The sequence below is a fragment of the Sus scrofa genome, chromosome 16 (genome assembly GCF_000003025.6).
Source record: "Sus scrofa isolate TJ Tabasco breed Duroc chromosome 16, Sscrofa11.1, whole genome shotgun sequence".
Taxonomy (NCBI): Eukaryota; Metazoa; Chordata; class Mammalia; order Artiodactyla; family Suidae; genus Sus; species Sus scrofa.
The window spans coordinates 74,009,461-74,025,533 of NC_010458.4; the positions used below are offsets into that span (position 1 = coordinate 74,009,461).

The 16,073-nt window shown below is 43.7% G+C and overlaps 1 long non-coding RNA gene across 1 annotated transcript; it reads left to right on the forward strand.

Annotated features, from left to right (window-relative positions):
- LOC110257303 lies at positions 207 to 2,181 on the forward strand. The gene is made up of 2 exons (XR_002339755.1): positions 207 to 1,188; positions 1,491 to 2,181. It is a non-coding gene; the product is annotated as an uncharacterized LOC110257303 (long non-coding RNA).

Here is a 16,073-nt window from a genome sequence, read left to right on the forward strand (position 1 = left end):
AAAAATGGGGGGGGGAGGAGCGGACTGGGAATCTTGGGTTAATAGATGCAAACTATTGCCTTTGGAATGGATAAGCAATGAGATCCTGCTGTACAGCACTGGAAACTATATCTAGTGACTTATGATGGAGCCTGATAGAGGATAATGTGAGAAAAACAATGTATATATGTATGTGTTACTGGGTCGCTTTGCTGCATAGTAGAAAATTGACAGAACACTAAACCAACTCTAATGGAAAAAAATAAAAATAATTTAAAAAATAAATTAAAAATGAATAAAAGCATTGATTACTGTATAAATATATGTGGAACTTTTAAAATTATCCCTCATGATTTTGGTTTAAAACACAAGATCAAAGAGACAATGCCAGATGTATACATTTCATGAACTTTACCAGAACAGGAAATTGAACTTTTCCCCCAGTTGACTCCATATTTTGAGTGAACCCTCTGCCTCAAGAGCGCTTCGCAGTCCCATCTGTCTCAGATGACTTGTTTCTCGCTTGCCATCTGCTCTTGCGTTGGGCCGTGGGACGTTTGCTGAATTCTTTCGGTTCCTGCTCTTCATTGCACATTGTACCGTTCTCTTCATCCATACAACTGTCCCATCCCTCCAGGAAGCAGGGTATATGCTGCATCAGTTCTGCAATCTACTCAGCGGAGCTTCTATTTATTAACTGCCTCAACAACTCAACTATTGTGCATTAAGCATAGGTCTTTCAGCTCCTGCTCTGAACGTCTGAGCCTCTAGCTCTGAAGAAGAGCAGACTCAGTGGGGAGGTTCTGCTGCTGGGTTCTGGCACCTGATGCTTGTGGGGAGAGTCCAAAGCAAGGGTGCAAGGACAACAGAGCCCAGGTGGGAAGCCCAGCCCAGAAAGAAGTGCAAAGGGTCAAAGGGAGGGACGAAGGCTGGATGCAAAACCAGGCACTGGGGGTCAGTGAGGAGCTAAGAGTCATGTGATTAGAGACTTGAAGTCAGATGACTAAGGTTGAGACTTCGGTGGGCCTCTCTTGCTGTATAACTTGACAATTTTGTGTGTGTGTGTGTGTGTGTGTGTGTGTGTGAACTGCTGTATTAGATTCTCGAGGCTGCCACAATAAATGATGACAAACTCGGTGACTTCAAATAACAGCAATTTATTTTCTCATAGTTCTGGAGGCAGATGTCTGCAATGTCAACTTAAAAAAGGTAACCTGGAGTTCCTGTCGTGGCTCAGTGGTTAACGAATCCGACTAGGAACCATGAGGTCGCGGGTTCCGTCCCTGCCCTTGCTCAGTGGGTTAACGATCCGGCGTTGCCATGAGCTGTGGTGTAGGTTGCAGATGCGGCTCGGATCCCGCGTTGCTGTGGCTCTGGCCGGTGGCTACAGCTCCGATTCAACCCCTGGCCTGGGAACCTCCATATGCCGCGGGAGCGGCCCAAGAAATAGCAACAACAACAACAACAACAACAACAACAAAAAGACAAAAAGACAAAAAAAAAAAAAAAAGGTAACCTAAAGGTTGAGAGTTAAGTTTTATTTGGGGCAAAGTGAGGACTCTAGCCTGGGAGGCAGCATTTCAGAGAGCGCTGAGATCCCGCTCCAAAGATGTAGGTGGGAAGGTCAGTACACATGGGAAGGGGGAGGCCCCTGCAACCAGGCACGCATTGCACAGAAGGTCGCTGCTAGTCTCCTGAAGGTCACTGCTAGTCATGAGGACAAGGTGTCACCATGAAGGATTTTAGTGCTTTTCTAGCTATGAGGAGATGCAAGAATTGGGCTGGTAAAGTCTCCTGAAAATATCCATCTGAAGCCCTGTTCTGCCGGTTTTCCCAGAGCACAGAGCGCCTCACTCCTGCTCTCCACCCTGAGCGCCCTTCAAGGGCTGTTGAGGGTTGGCAGCTGCAGTAGCTCATGATTCAGTCCGAGGCAGATGGCAGGTGTCCATCTCCAATTGACAGCAGTCCCCCATGTATTGGCAGGGTTGGTTCCTCCTGGAGGCTCGGAGGGAAAACCTGAGCCGCCCCCTGGCAGTCTCAGCTTGTAGCTGCTTCCCTCCCATCTCTCCCTGCAGCTTCACGCAACCTTTCCTGTGGTATACCTGTGATCTATCTCTTCTCATAAGGACACCTGTCATGGAATTTATGGTCCATCCTATATCCAGGATGACTTTAGCTTCAGATCCTTAACCACTCACATCTAAAAAAAATCCCTTCTTCCAAGTAAAGTTGCCTCCATAAATTCTGGGGTTTAGGACTTAGATCTATGTTGGGGCGTGGGGAAGCATTCAGCCCAATAGAATTACTATTTTTAAGATATTGTTCTAAACACTTTACATACATTTACATATTTATTAGCTTACCTCTCATACAGGTCTTTGACATATGTACCCATGTAAGGACTATTTTACAAACAAAGAATCTGAGCCATGGAGAAGTGAAATAATTTTCCTGAATTATTATTTTATATAATATTATATATATTATTATATACCCACATCTGTGAGTGTTAGAGCTACACTTAAATCCAGATGGGACTTCATGGTTTACACATTTCACCACTGTGCCTGAGAAGATACTAGCTATCTCTGAGCCTCTGTAGCTTTATGCCGGAGGCCAGCTCCGGCGGCCGGGAGTATACATCCCAATCGGAGAGGGACACGGCGTCGGCGAATGTACAAATACAGAGACAGCCTCTTTGTCCCTTCTTTCAGGGCGCTGGACTGCTCAAATTTTATTGGCATAAGTGGTTGATTATATAGACAGTTTTTCACTACAGATTACATCACAGTGTTAAAAGTACATTGGTTAACTATTACATGGTACAGCAGCTATACATCATGTTTTAAGATCTTTGTTTTAGCTAAACTTAGTGGGTGCAATTTAGGGGCAATTAGGTAGAATACATCACGTGGAAAGGAGACTCAGTACAAATCATCCCATGGCCAGCCAGTCTCCACAACTTGAAGAGGTCACAGACACAAGAATTGGGCATTCACAAATCTTGTTTTTAGACTGGTGCTTATCTTTAAAGCGTTATGGCAAGGAGACAGTGTAAGGAAATATAAGCCAACTTAACTAGTTATCGCTTAAAAGCTTTTAAAATCAAAGTCAAAACTCACAGCTAGGTTTTTTGGATAAGATATGGCTAACTTCTATGGACCTCATTAAAATCTTAACTCTAAAGTTTACTATATAACTAGTTAATGGATAAACACTATGTTTTAACTAAGTTGGATTTAAATAGGGGAAGGTCCTTCAGGATGAAATTCTTTTTATATTATTGTTGTAACTTTGTTAAATCACAAATCACCACAGGAAAATAAGAATGGGAAATAAGAATAATAAGTAAATAATCAGGAGAGACTGAGGAAAAACTGAATAATAAATAAAGCAGCAGGAAAGACTAGGTCACCCGAGAAACAATCCATGTTCTCCAGCGCAAACGTGGAAATTGTTTCCCAGGAAAGCCCCAGTTCTTCCCCATCGACGTCAAAGTGAGAGCTGTGTAACCCGAGGCCTGCCCTCGGCCTGTACCGTGCAGGCAGGCTTTCATCCTGACCAGAGGCCCACCTTCGGCTTCACCGTTCAGGTGAGCTCCCTTCCTTGGGTAGGAACCTGCCTTCAGGTTTTTCTGCCATCAGGCAAGGTCCTTTTTTTTAGTCTCTGCATCTCCTTGCCTCCCCGCAGCTTTATATATAAAACGGAGACATGATCAGTAACAGGATAATATATGTAAAGACACGAGCATTTGGAAAGCTGCTCAAGTGTAAATTCTGATATTAAAAATAGAGTGAGGAGCCCCAGATCATGAGTCAGCTGGGGTGAGTCCTGAAAAATTCCGAGATGTTTGGCCCTCACTGTCATCACTGAAGGGTCTCACACAGAGAGCTGGCTGTGCTGAGATGGCTGGAGACGGGGCCACGAGAATGGAAGCTTCTCAAAGGAAGTGGGGGTATTTTCACTCTCCTGTCACCAGCGCCCAGTGGGCTGGCCGCCCTGTGGTGTGCAGTGAGAAAGTGTGTGCAGGGAATGACTAACTGAACCCCAGTGTGTTGTTTGCTCGTTTGCTTTTTAGGGCAGCACTTGGAGCATAGGGAAGTTTCCAGGCTAGGAGTCAAATCAGAGCTGCAGCTACAGGGCTACACAGCTACATCAACACAGGGTCCAGGCCATATCTGTGACCTACACCACAGCTCCTGGTAATGCCAGTTCCTTCACCCACTGGGCAAGGCCAGGGATAGAACCAGCATCTTCATGGGTATTTGGGTTTGGTACCACTGAACCACAATAGGAACTCCCACAATGCATTTCCCCCCCTTAGGGCCACATCTGCAGCATATGGAGGTTCCCAGGCTAGGGGTCAAATCGGAGCTACAGCCACTGGCCTACACCACAGCTCACAGCAACGTGGGATCTGAGCTGTGTCTACAACCTACACCACAGCTCACAGCAATGCCGGATACCTAACCCACTGAGCAAGGTCAAGGATGGAACCCACAACCTCACGGTTCCTAGTCGGATTCGTTTCCACTGAGCCATGACAGGAACTCCCCATGGTGTATTTTTTGAAAGCAGGCACTATTCATTATTTCTTCTGTACATCATTCTCCCTAGTCCTTGCCTCTTCAAGGTCAGGTGAAATATTAGTCACACGAAGGAATTAAATTATGCTAATCCTTGAGTTCTATAACACACGTTCTTCTACACACCACATTATCTTCAGCACCCCAGATATCTTGAACTTCTCTTTTATATTCTTCTGCCATTACCCATCTTTCTCACTAATTCTGCTCCTTCAAGATAAAAATCACAGTGATCATAAATAGGAATTTATTCATGGCAATCTTTGTCTTTTCTAGGATAGGGTGCCCGGCAGCCCCTTTACTGCCAATCCTTAGATGAAATTTCTCTCACTAGTATGAGACATGTTGGGCAGAAATGTTGAGAGCAGTCCCTCCTGATGAGGCACCTGGAAGTGGTGGAAAGAATTTGGGCACTGGGGGGTTGTCAGAGTGCCATTTGGTAAGAACCGTTCTGTGCCCAGGCTATGCCAGGCACTGCTCTAGATTGTGGAAACAAGAGAGATAATGAAAAAAAAAAAAGATAATGACAATGGAATACTAGGTAGAGAGACGATAGATAGATGAAGGATAGATAGATAGCTAGGTAGGAAAATAGATAATAGATAGATAAGATTAGATAGACAATAGATCAAAGATAGATGATAGATTAGATTAGATAGATAAAAGACAGATGATTGATGGAAAATAGATGTCGATAATAGATAGATAATATGTAGATGATAGAGACAGAGCGATAGGTAGATAGATAATAGAAAACAGATAGATGGATACATAGATAAAAGATAGATAAACAAATTCTCATTTTGCCACTTAATATCTGTGGAATCTTGCATAAGTTATAGCAACAATCTAAGCCTTCGCTTAGATAAAATTATTTAATTGCTTATCTCACAGGTTTTCTATGAGAACTAAATAAGTAATCCTATATATGCATATATAATATAGGTGGGTATACACAAATATATCAATGTTTTCCTGCAACCTACAGCCCACGGCAATGCCGGATCCTCAACCCACTGAGTGAGGCCAGGGATCGAACCAGTGTCCCCACGGATACTAGTCAGGTTTGTTAACCGCTGAGCCATGATGGGAACTCCCTAAATGGCCTTCTGATAAACGTCACTGCTCCTGATCCACCTCTTCTGCAGGAAAGCACCTGGTAATGCTGGGCTGACCTAAAAGTGAGTCTTATCCCGGCAGCTCCAGACCTCCACGGACCATGCTGGGAGCTGCCTTCAGATGGTAATTATTCTTGGCTGCAGCTGTGGCTCCACTGGAGATATAATTCTAAAGATGAAAAGCCCTGGATCCCATTAGCAGCCCCTACTTCAGACATGAACTCTGGGACTTGATGGCTCTTCACGTGGCTCCTGCAGCTTAATGACACCATCGGCTTCTTCTACCTGATGGATGCACTAATTATGGCACAAAGATGCATCACTACATTTCAGGTCATTAATTTCATTTGCTAGTTTGCAAAAAAACCAAAAAACCAAAAACCACACAATTAATAAAAGAACTTGTGCATGCCACATTTTTTTTGCAGGTCAGCTCGCAAATGATAACTGTTTTGATTGATCTGCTCTGTATTCAGAGGAAAGCAGTTCCTGCTGAACTATTCATAGGCAGAGGTGATGAACATATGCTTCTAATTTGAGCTCAGAGAAAGGCAAAAATAAACACATTTCACAAATCTTAGTTCTTGACAACCACGCGGAGGATATTTCAGATAAGAAATGAGCATATGGTTCAGGGAATTACAAAGCGAGCTGGCTTGATATGGAAATGAAGCTCCTAGGCTCCGAGTTTCATGACTGCTATAGTCTCATTCCTTTGTGAGGTCAGGGGCAAGGCTTGAATCTTTTCTGTGGATTTGTTTACCAAGCATGAGCTCTTCTCGGCTTCCCGTGGATCGTTTCCCCTCTCCTCTGAGACCCCAGACCCCTTCTCTTCCCCTTAGCTCAGCGTGGTAGATAAGCCTCCTTTACCTGACTACTTGGAAGTCTTCTATTTTGATGGGGTTCCCCATAAAATCTTATGTACAAAATTTGTTTTCCTCCTGTTAACCTGTCTTATGTCAATTTAATGATTAGACCGGCCAAGGAACCAAGAAGGGAAGAATCTCCTGCCCCTACAGCTCTTTCAGTCACAATTATTGTGCAATAATCAGACTATGGACACCTTATTTCACTTCTGGGCACATCGGCTTGTTTTTTTTTTAATTTCTAATCTTGTGTACACAATATTTACTGTTTTGTAAGAATAAAGTATGCCCCTGCATTGTAATTTATAAGAAGAAGTATCGTGTTTGGGGGGAGGGTTTTGTTTGGTTTTTGTTTGTTTGTTTGTTTAGGGCCACACCTGCAGCAAACGGAAGTTCCCAGACTAGGGGTCCAATCAGAGCTGCAGCTGCCGACCTACGCCACAGCCACGGCAGCACAGGATCTGAGCTGAGTCTGCCACCTACACCACAGCTCACGGCAACACCAGACCTTTAACCCACTAAGCCAGGCCAGGGGTCGAACCAGCATCCTCATGGATACTAGACAGGATCTTAACCTGCTTAGCCACAACAGGAACTCCAAAGAGATGTTGCTTTTTGAGGTCCTCAGGAGAGTCATGTGCAGAATCTGAGAAGAGCTGGGAACAGCCCCAGATGTGTTCAGTGTGATCTCCTGTGGGAGACTGAGCTAGCACAGGGGGGCTGGAGCTGAGAGCAGGGAGAGGCCATTCTGCAGTGGGCAGCTGGGGCAGAAGACAGATCCCCCAAGTTTCTTTTGAGTTATCACTTGTCTCCTCCAAACATCTGTGAACTGGAGATGGGCACCTGCCATCTGCCTCTACGTGGATTGAATCATGGGCCACTGCAGCTGGCAACCCTCGACACCCCCTGAAAGGAGCTCAGGGTGGAGAGCAGGAGCGAGGTGCTCTGGGCTCTGGGAAAACTGGCAGAACAGTTCTGCGGATGGATATTTTCAGGAGAAAATTTTATGAGCCCAATTCTTGCACCTCCTTGTTGTAGAAAAGCACTAAAAGCCTACGTGGTGACATCTGCTCCTTGTGACTAGCAGCAACTTTCACAAGACTAGCAGCGACTTCTGCACAATGCGGGCTTGGGTGCATGTGCCTCCTGCTTCTCCAAAATCACGTATAGACAGACCTCCACCCCATCTCCTTGGCGTGGTTTTCCAGAGCTCTCTGAAATGCTGCCTCCCTGGCTAGAGTTCTCATTTTGCCCCCAATAAAACTTAACTCTCAACTTTTAGATTGTGCATATTTTTTTAAGTCAAAATTTCTCTATTTTGTCTAAGCACACAATTTATTGAGGCAGAGGAAGACTCATTCTGTCTGCCCAGATCCTTCTTTCCCCACCTTTATGGACTTCACGTTGAGCTGATGGCACTCCCAAGTTGGAGGTGAAGGTCATTTTCATGTCTCACCTGCACTGAGGTAGACAGAGCAGATAGGAAACAAATGTGCTGGCGATTTTCCTCAAGTTTGGTTTCAACTGGTCGATTTAGACGAGCTGACATGAGAGGGTCTGCTGTCTGCAAGGGTAACTGTGCCAAGTGTGTTGTACAAACTCTCGCCTGAAACAGCTTGGTACGTTTTGGATTTTAAAGTGACCCTAGATGCAGGATGAGAAGCAGATGAGGAGAAAGACAGTGACAAGACCAGAGGGCCAGGGGCTTTCACCAAGGACCGGGTCCAGATCTGTCCCTGGGTGCAACATAGGCGGACTGCCTACCTTGAAGACAGCCAGTTAGTATGCACGAAACTAGTCTCATTCCATTTATCCACTAGCGTACTTATTTCGGAATAATCTTTTGAGCAGGAGAGTTACTTTATAGAGAGATTACAACCTGAAAGATATTTGGTTCTCCATTAAGCGTGCAGTCCTTAAAATGAGTAGCGATCCACTATCAGACTTTGCAAACAGGCTTCTTTCCTGACCCTGGACCGTGCCCCTGCTGACTAGGAGACCAAGTGTGTGCAGGTGTGTGTGTGCCTGGTACCCTCGGGGGGCCACGTGTTCACTGGCCCAGATGCTAGTCCCAAAGTGTCCCCATCATGCTTGGGACAAGGGTTGAGGTCTCACTGCAAAGCTACACAAGCCTGACTGGTGAGCTTTCTCCAGCTATTTCTCCCACCCACCGCAAGGCAGCTGGAAAGAACTCACTTCTTCCCCATGCTTTCAGGTCAAACAAACAAACAAACAACGAAGTTCTTTGTAGCTGAATTACATTCTGGTTAGAACAGTCTTACATCATCAGAATGACCTTGTCGACTGAAAGTGGCTATCAAAATTCCAAGTTGTATTTATTCAACAACCTTCAGTGCACACACACCAATTCATGGTGTGCCGTCTGTAGGCTTGTCATCTCTTCTTGTCATGGCTGTCTCCTGGGGCTGCTAAAATTTCCAGCAGTTTTTAAATCTCAGGAGCAGTTTGTTTTCACAGAGATTCTATTGAAGTAATTACAGCTTAAAGCAAAGCTGTGGTTAAAAAGTAAATTACAGTTCATAGGAACATGAGAAGTAACATCCAGAATAATCCACTGATGTATAAGTAAATTTGGTCCAACTTAACAGCCAAGAGCTGAGGGCCTCGTTTTTCCTGCTTTGCTCAAGAAAGACTAATTTTATTATAAATGCACAGTGGGATATGTCATGCAATATTGTGCCTACAACTTTGCTGAAAACCTGCAAGAAACTGGGTGTGAAATTTGGCCCATGTGGCCTTCCCTAAGCACATCCTCTGACATAAAGCGCAGTTTGACCTTTTGATGTTTAGGAATGTGGAGTTCGTATTACCTTTAATCCTCCTCACTGGCGGGATTGGCAAGAATTCCATTTCTGCAAAGGGCCTTCAACTGGGAACCTGAAGGGATTTTTTTCTTGTTTTTTAGGGCCACACGCGCGGCATGTGGAGGTTCTCAGGCTAGGGGTCAAATCAGAGCGGTACTGCTGGGTACGCCACAGCCACAGCAGCGCAGGATCTGAGCCACATCTACGACCTACACCACACCTCACGGCAATGCCGGATCCTTAACCCACCGAGTGAGGCCAGGGATGGAACCCAAGCCCTCATGGATACTAGTCACATTCATTAACTACTGAGCCATTCCACGTGAGCCTTGTGAATCTCATGACTATTCTGAATCCTCTTATTCTGTCCTGTGGGCTATAAATTCCCACAAGCTCACCTCTTTGGTGCACCAATTATTGATCACAATTGGCCAAGAAAAGACCCCACAACTCACATTGGCTGAAATGACCTTCTAACCCGTCAGCCTGACCCTTCAGCCAATCCCAGTTAAAGGGTTAGGACAAGCTTCCCTGAGAATCCTAATGCAGTCCTCAAAGTTAACTTCCAGGGAATCTTAGAAAGAAAACCTTTACAGGAAATTGGCAAGGAAAGGGAATTACATGCTTAATTGTACTTTTTGTTCCATCCTCGCTGTTAGCTATGTCCTGTGACTTATGACATTGCTTTTGCAGTAGGGAGGGTGGGTAGTGCAACAGTGCCATGAAGGGTGTTCTGCAGCTCCCTGAACAAGTGGGCTTCTCTCACTCACCTCCTCTAAATGACCTACTGCTGGAAAGTGTTGAAGGAAGCAAGTCTCAAAGGGACTCTTCTACTCAACCTCACTGACACTTAATACCTAACCTATTCTCAGTGTCAGCCTCTTCCAGGAATGGCATTTTATACCAATCAGTCCGGAATTTCCTGGCCAGAAGAAGAGAGAGGAAGAGAGAGGGAGAGAGACAGAGACAGAAAGAGAGACAGAGAAGGAGGGTTGGGAAATCGGGCAATGAGATACCGTATAAATCTTTTCCACAGTTAGTAGCTATTCCGTCTCTATTTGTGTCTGTCTGTTCATGCGTGTGTGTGTGTGTGTGTGTCTACATATATTTGTGTGTGTGTGTGGTAGATGAGTGGTATTTTCTACTTCTGAATGGTATTGCAAAATTAAATTGTAAAAGAGCTCTATAGAACTGGCTTAAAAGCAAAGTAGTGCTTGTATAAATTAAAGACTGGGCATTCTAAAGTTCTCAGAAATATAAGAGAAACTAACCCAAATGCTTTTCTAATTAATGTGATATTGGATAATCTTTGATAAATGAAAGCTAGTTTAAGTTTCTTGGTGTAATTAAAACAGACATGCCTTTAAAGTTATCAACATTGAATATAATGCAGATAAACAACTCTGATTCTGTGAGTTTTCTAGCCAAATTCATGTTATCTTTGTTGCAAAATTTGTCAGCAATAACAATATTAATAATAATAACTTAAATGATGCCTGATTTTGTCTAATATGAGTAATCTAAACATAATTCTTGGGAGCAAATTATTTAGACAGATGTAAGGGGGGTACGAGTTTATAGAGAAACTTGTCAATGTCGTGTGTTCTTAAAAATATCTTCCAAAATCTTTTCGGTAACTTGAAACTTTAGAGTTTTGCTGAGTTATTTCCAAATAAGAGAAAATAGTGAAACATTAATTACTGAATATAGATTTACCTACTTTAGGCTTCTAATGCAGAAAAACTGAAGACAAATTTGGGTAGTTTAGTAAACACAACTTATGTCACATTAAAAGATTATACTATGAAAAAGCATATGCTTCTGAACATCATGAAAAATATCCATAAATTTATCAATCAAAACTATGAGTATGACATATGGTTCACGATCGTTCACAACCGTGTAACTTTCTGAAATTGCAGTCGTCAAAATTGAGACTCGCACCAACACGGCTGTACCTGTCAGGGAGCTGCCGTAGCCGACTTTCATGCAAAGGCAGCAGTAACAGAGCCTCTAAAGACTGTGGCACATGTGACAAAGTCCATTGGGCTTCTGAAGGAACTAACCCCTCTTTGTCAGATTGTTCCCATCCTGATGTCCTTGCTGCATAGCAACCGTCTGCTCCTGAGTCAGAGACCTTGAGAAGGGCTACCAAGGTCAAGTTTAAACAGTCAGGGCTATCGGTAAGCCAAGTTAGCTGCAGGTTCTCCCTGGCTCCCTGTCAAACCCCATTTGTGTTTTTTTTTGGCCTTCCTTTACCCACCATAGCACATTTGAGAAAAACTATTTTTGTCTCCAGAGGTTTCAGACCTCCTCCCTCTGGACCATTTGAAAACCTGTAGCTGGAATTCATTCAATTGCCCTTAGTAGGAGGTATCAATATTTTCTTGTTCTTGTATGTTTTCTAGATGGCTTGAAGCCTTCCCCTGATGCAAGAATGAGGCCCCCACAGTGGGGGGGAAAAAAAAAACCTGTTAGAAAATGTATTTGCCACACAGGGTAGACCTTCCATAATCTCCAGTGATCAAGGCATTCATATCACAGGGCAAATAATTTGAGCCTTAGTAATAACTTTGGAAACTTCTTGGAAGTATCACTGTTCTTTTCACCCCCAATCATCAGGCGAAGTCAAGAGAATGAATGGAAAAACTGGATTCAGGCTGAACAAGAATCAGTATTAGAGGACCAAACACACTGATGAAGATATTTCAATTTTTTAATTAGTATGACTTTGTGTTTAAAAAACTGCTGACTCTGGAGTTCCCATCGTGGCTCAGTGGTTAATGAATCTGACTAGGAACCATGAGGTTGCAGGTTCAGTCCCTGGCCTTGCTCAGTGGGTTAAGGATCCGGTGCTGCCGTGAGCTGTGGTGTAGGTTGCAGATGCTGCTTGAATCCCACGTTGCTGTGGCTGTGGTGTAGGCCAGCAGAAACAGCTCCAGTTAGACCCCTAGCCTGGGAACCTCCCTCCGTGGGAGCGGCCCTAGAAAAGGAAAAAAGACCCCCCCAAAAATTAATTAATTAAAAAAAATTAAAAACTGCTGACTCATGAATGATTTTCCATATTTAAAGAAATCTTTTCTCTTAAACTGTGAAAAGCTTGGAAAGCGATACCTTTACAAAGATGAAACATTTCCGTTTTCTCCCTACCCCATCCCTCCAGAATTTAGAAATTTTCTGTGAGCATTCTTCTTTGTCGGAAAAAATATTTATTTGCATAAGTTCAATAAGAATCTGTTCTCCTTAACAGCACATATTAGACACATTAACTGTATCATCAAGGATTTGATGACATGGTTTTGCTGACAATATTTGATATTTGATGACCATATTCTTGGCTTGGCTTCCTGGCCTCAGAGGCTTTTGAGAGTTCAGTCTGATATTTCTTACAAAACGCTTCAACAGAGCAGTCTTAGAAAGAAATTATCCAATCCATCACTAGTCTTGCTGCACTTAAATAAATAATCAGGCCAAGTCTAATGCAAACAATACTCTGATGATCTACCCTGACACTGGCCTGGAAAAAAAATGCCATCATCCATATCTCCCAGGTCATTCCTAAGGGGAATAACCTTTGGAATTTAGAACAACTTTTTATTTCCAGCTAGGAGATTGCCTTCTCACACATGCTAAGCCCCAACTGACCCTGGCTTTAGTAATAAATACACATGAGAATATGGCTAGAAATCTCTCCCTAACTCCTGGAGACATTGCAGATTTCATTATTTAGATAGTAGCTGTCCAGAAAAATCCTTAGATTCTCTGGTCATGGTTGTTCTTGATAGAAGTATTATCTTTGGAGTTCCCGCCGTAGCTCAGTGGTTGACGAACCCGACTAGGAACCATGTGGGTTGTGGGTTCAATCCTTGGTCTCGCTCAGTGGGCTGAGGATCCAGCGTTGCCGTGGGCTGTGGTGTAGGACGCATAATATGCGGCTTGGATCTGGCATCGCTGTGGCTGTGGTGTAGGCCGGTGGCTACAGCTCCAATTGGACCCCTAGCCTGGGAACCTCCATATGCCGTGGGTGTGACCCTAGAAAAGACAAAAAAAAAAAAAAAAAGGTATTATCTTTTAGCTAAACAAGCTGGTGTCTGTGCTCTAGACACCACCGCCTGTTTGTTGCACCTGGATGAACACTTCTGGGGAAACTGAAACTCAGTTACAGCAGATCCTTAAGGAAGATATTTGACTTTAAAAAGTGACTCCTTCAATGAAGACCTTTCTTTGATCTATTTTATTTTGATTCATTTGGGTCTTGAAGACCTTGGATGGTTTGAAAATACCCTCCAAACATCAGGAATTATCCTGCCTACAGTTATCACAATTCCCTAGCACTTTGTGTTCTCTCAAAAGCTTTAAATACATGACTGCAGCCACTAACCACCAAGAAAATGTTCTCCCTAAGACAAGAACATCAGAAAAGGGACAAAGAGAATGCCCAACTCAAGCATTTTGAGCCTGAAGTCTTGATCTGTGAATACCATAGTGATTCAGCCAAAAACAGGATCAAGGGAAGCTGGGGAAACTGGAGACCTGCAGCTGGGAGTGCCTGAAGTTTTGATCATGTCTTCCAGTTAGGCTAAGAGTTTGATCAAAAGCGGGGGGTTGTTAAAAAGAAACAGACTTGACAGAAACAGACTCACAGGCATAGAGAACAGACTTAGGGTTGCCAAGGAGAGGGGGGAGGAAGTGGGATGACCAGGAGTTTGAGGCTAGTAGATGCAAACTGTTGCATTTAGAATGGATAAGCATGGCTCATCGGAAACAAACCTGACTAGCATCCATGAGGACACAGGTTCAATCCCTGGCCTCTCTCGGTGAGTTAGGAATCTGGTATTGCCATGAGCTGTGGTGTAGGTCACAGATGTGGCTCAGATCTGGCATTGCTGTGGCCGTGGTGTAGGCCAGCAGCTACAGCTCCGATTTGACCCCTAGCCTGGGAACTTCGATGTGCCACAAGTGCGACCCTAAAAAAAAAAAAAAAGACCGAAAAATAAAACAAAATAAAAAATAGAATGGATAAGCAATGAAGTCCTACTGTACAGCACAGGATACTATATGCAATCTTTTGGGCTACACCATGATGGATGATAATATAAGAAAGGGAATGTGTCTGTATGTATGACTGGGTCACTTTGCTGTACAGCAGAAATTGGCACCACACTGTAAATCAATTATACTTTAATTTAAAAAATAGCATCAGGGAGTTCCTGTCGTGGTGCAGTGGTTAACGAATCCGACTAGGAACCATGAGGTTCCGGGTTCGATCCCGGCCCTTGCTCAGTGGGTTAACGATCCTGCCTTGCTGTGGCTGTGATGTAGGTCGGAGGCTACAGCTCCGATTAGACCCCTAGCCTGGGAACCTCCATATGCTGTGGGAGCTGCCCAAGAAATGGCAAAAAGACAAAAATAAATAAATAAATAAATAAAATAAAATAAAAAATAGCATCAAAAAAGAAACAAGCTCATAAAGGAGTCCCTTCTGCTAAACCTCACCAAACTGAGTATCTAACCTCATTGCATTTTCAGCCTATCACACGAGTGACATTTTAAACCAATCAGCCTGGAATTTCCTGCTCTGCACTGGTGAGGCATCTTGAAACAGTCTTTTCTTGTGGCTTGCTAACAACATTTTTGTCCTGTCCTCTCTCTACAAAAGACTTCCATTTTGCACAGCTCTTCAGAGAGCGCCTTTCAACTTCCTAGATGTGATGCTATGCCATTCATGAAACAGAAATTCTCTCCACGTGAGCATAGGTCATGATTTTAATTATTCTGTAAAAAATTTAATGATATATAATACACTATGAGATCTATTTGATTATAGGAGTATTTATTTCTTTTTCTCTCTCTGTCTTTTTTTTTTTTTTTTTTTTGTCTTTTTGCCATGTCTTGGGCCACTCCTGTGGCATATGGAGGTTCCCAGGTTAGGAGTCTAATCAGAGCTGTAGCTGCTGACCTACGCCAGAGCCACAGCAACGCAGGATCTGAGCCGCGTCTGCGACCTACACCCCAGCTCACAGCAATGCCGGATCCTTAACCCACTGAGCAGGGCCAGGGATAGAACTCGCAACCTCATGGTTCCTAGTCGGATTCGCTAACCACTGCGCCACGACAGGAACTCCCAGGAGTGTTGATTTCTAAGTTGCATTCCTAAACTGCATTTACTTCAGAATATTTCACTTGTCATTTCTTAGTGAAGCCTTTAATAGTCTTTGATAACTGAGAAGCAGAAATAGACTTCTATTTAACATATCTGGGTGGGCAGTTATAGGATTGATCGTCACAATTCATCCAGGGCAAAGGCTGCAAAAGAGTGGGGGAAAATGATCCCACGCTGACAGCCAGGTTCATCAATTCATGGGATCGACAACACGTGTCTGGCTGCTGTGGACACGTTACCGTGGAGGGCACACTTTGCCGCCAGAGAATCCTTTGGTCTAAAAACCAAGAAGGAACTTAAAAGAAAGTTAATTAGAGATTATAAGTGCAATGATAGCGCACTGTGTATTCAGTACACCTGGATCAGAGCCACTGGCTCCACCTCAGAGACCAAGAGAGGCAGGGAAGAGGGAGATCGTTACAAAGCATGACTATATCTCATCAGGAAAACGGAGGCTAAAATTTTACACTTTATCTGGTCGTCATTGAGATAGCTCTGATGGGTTTCAATCAAAGAAATAACCATATAAATACTCT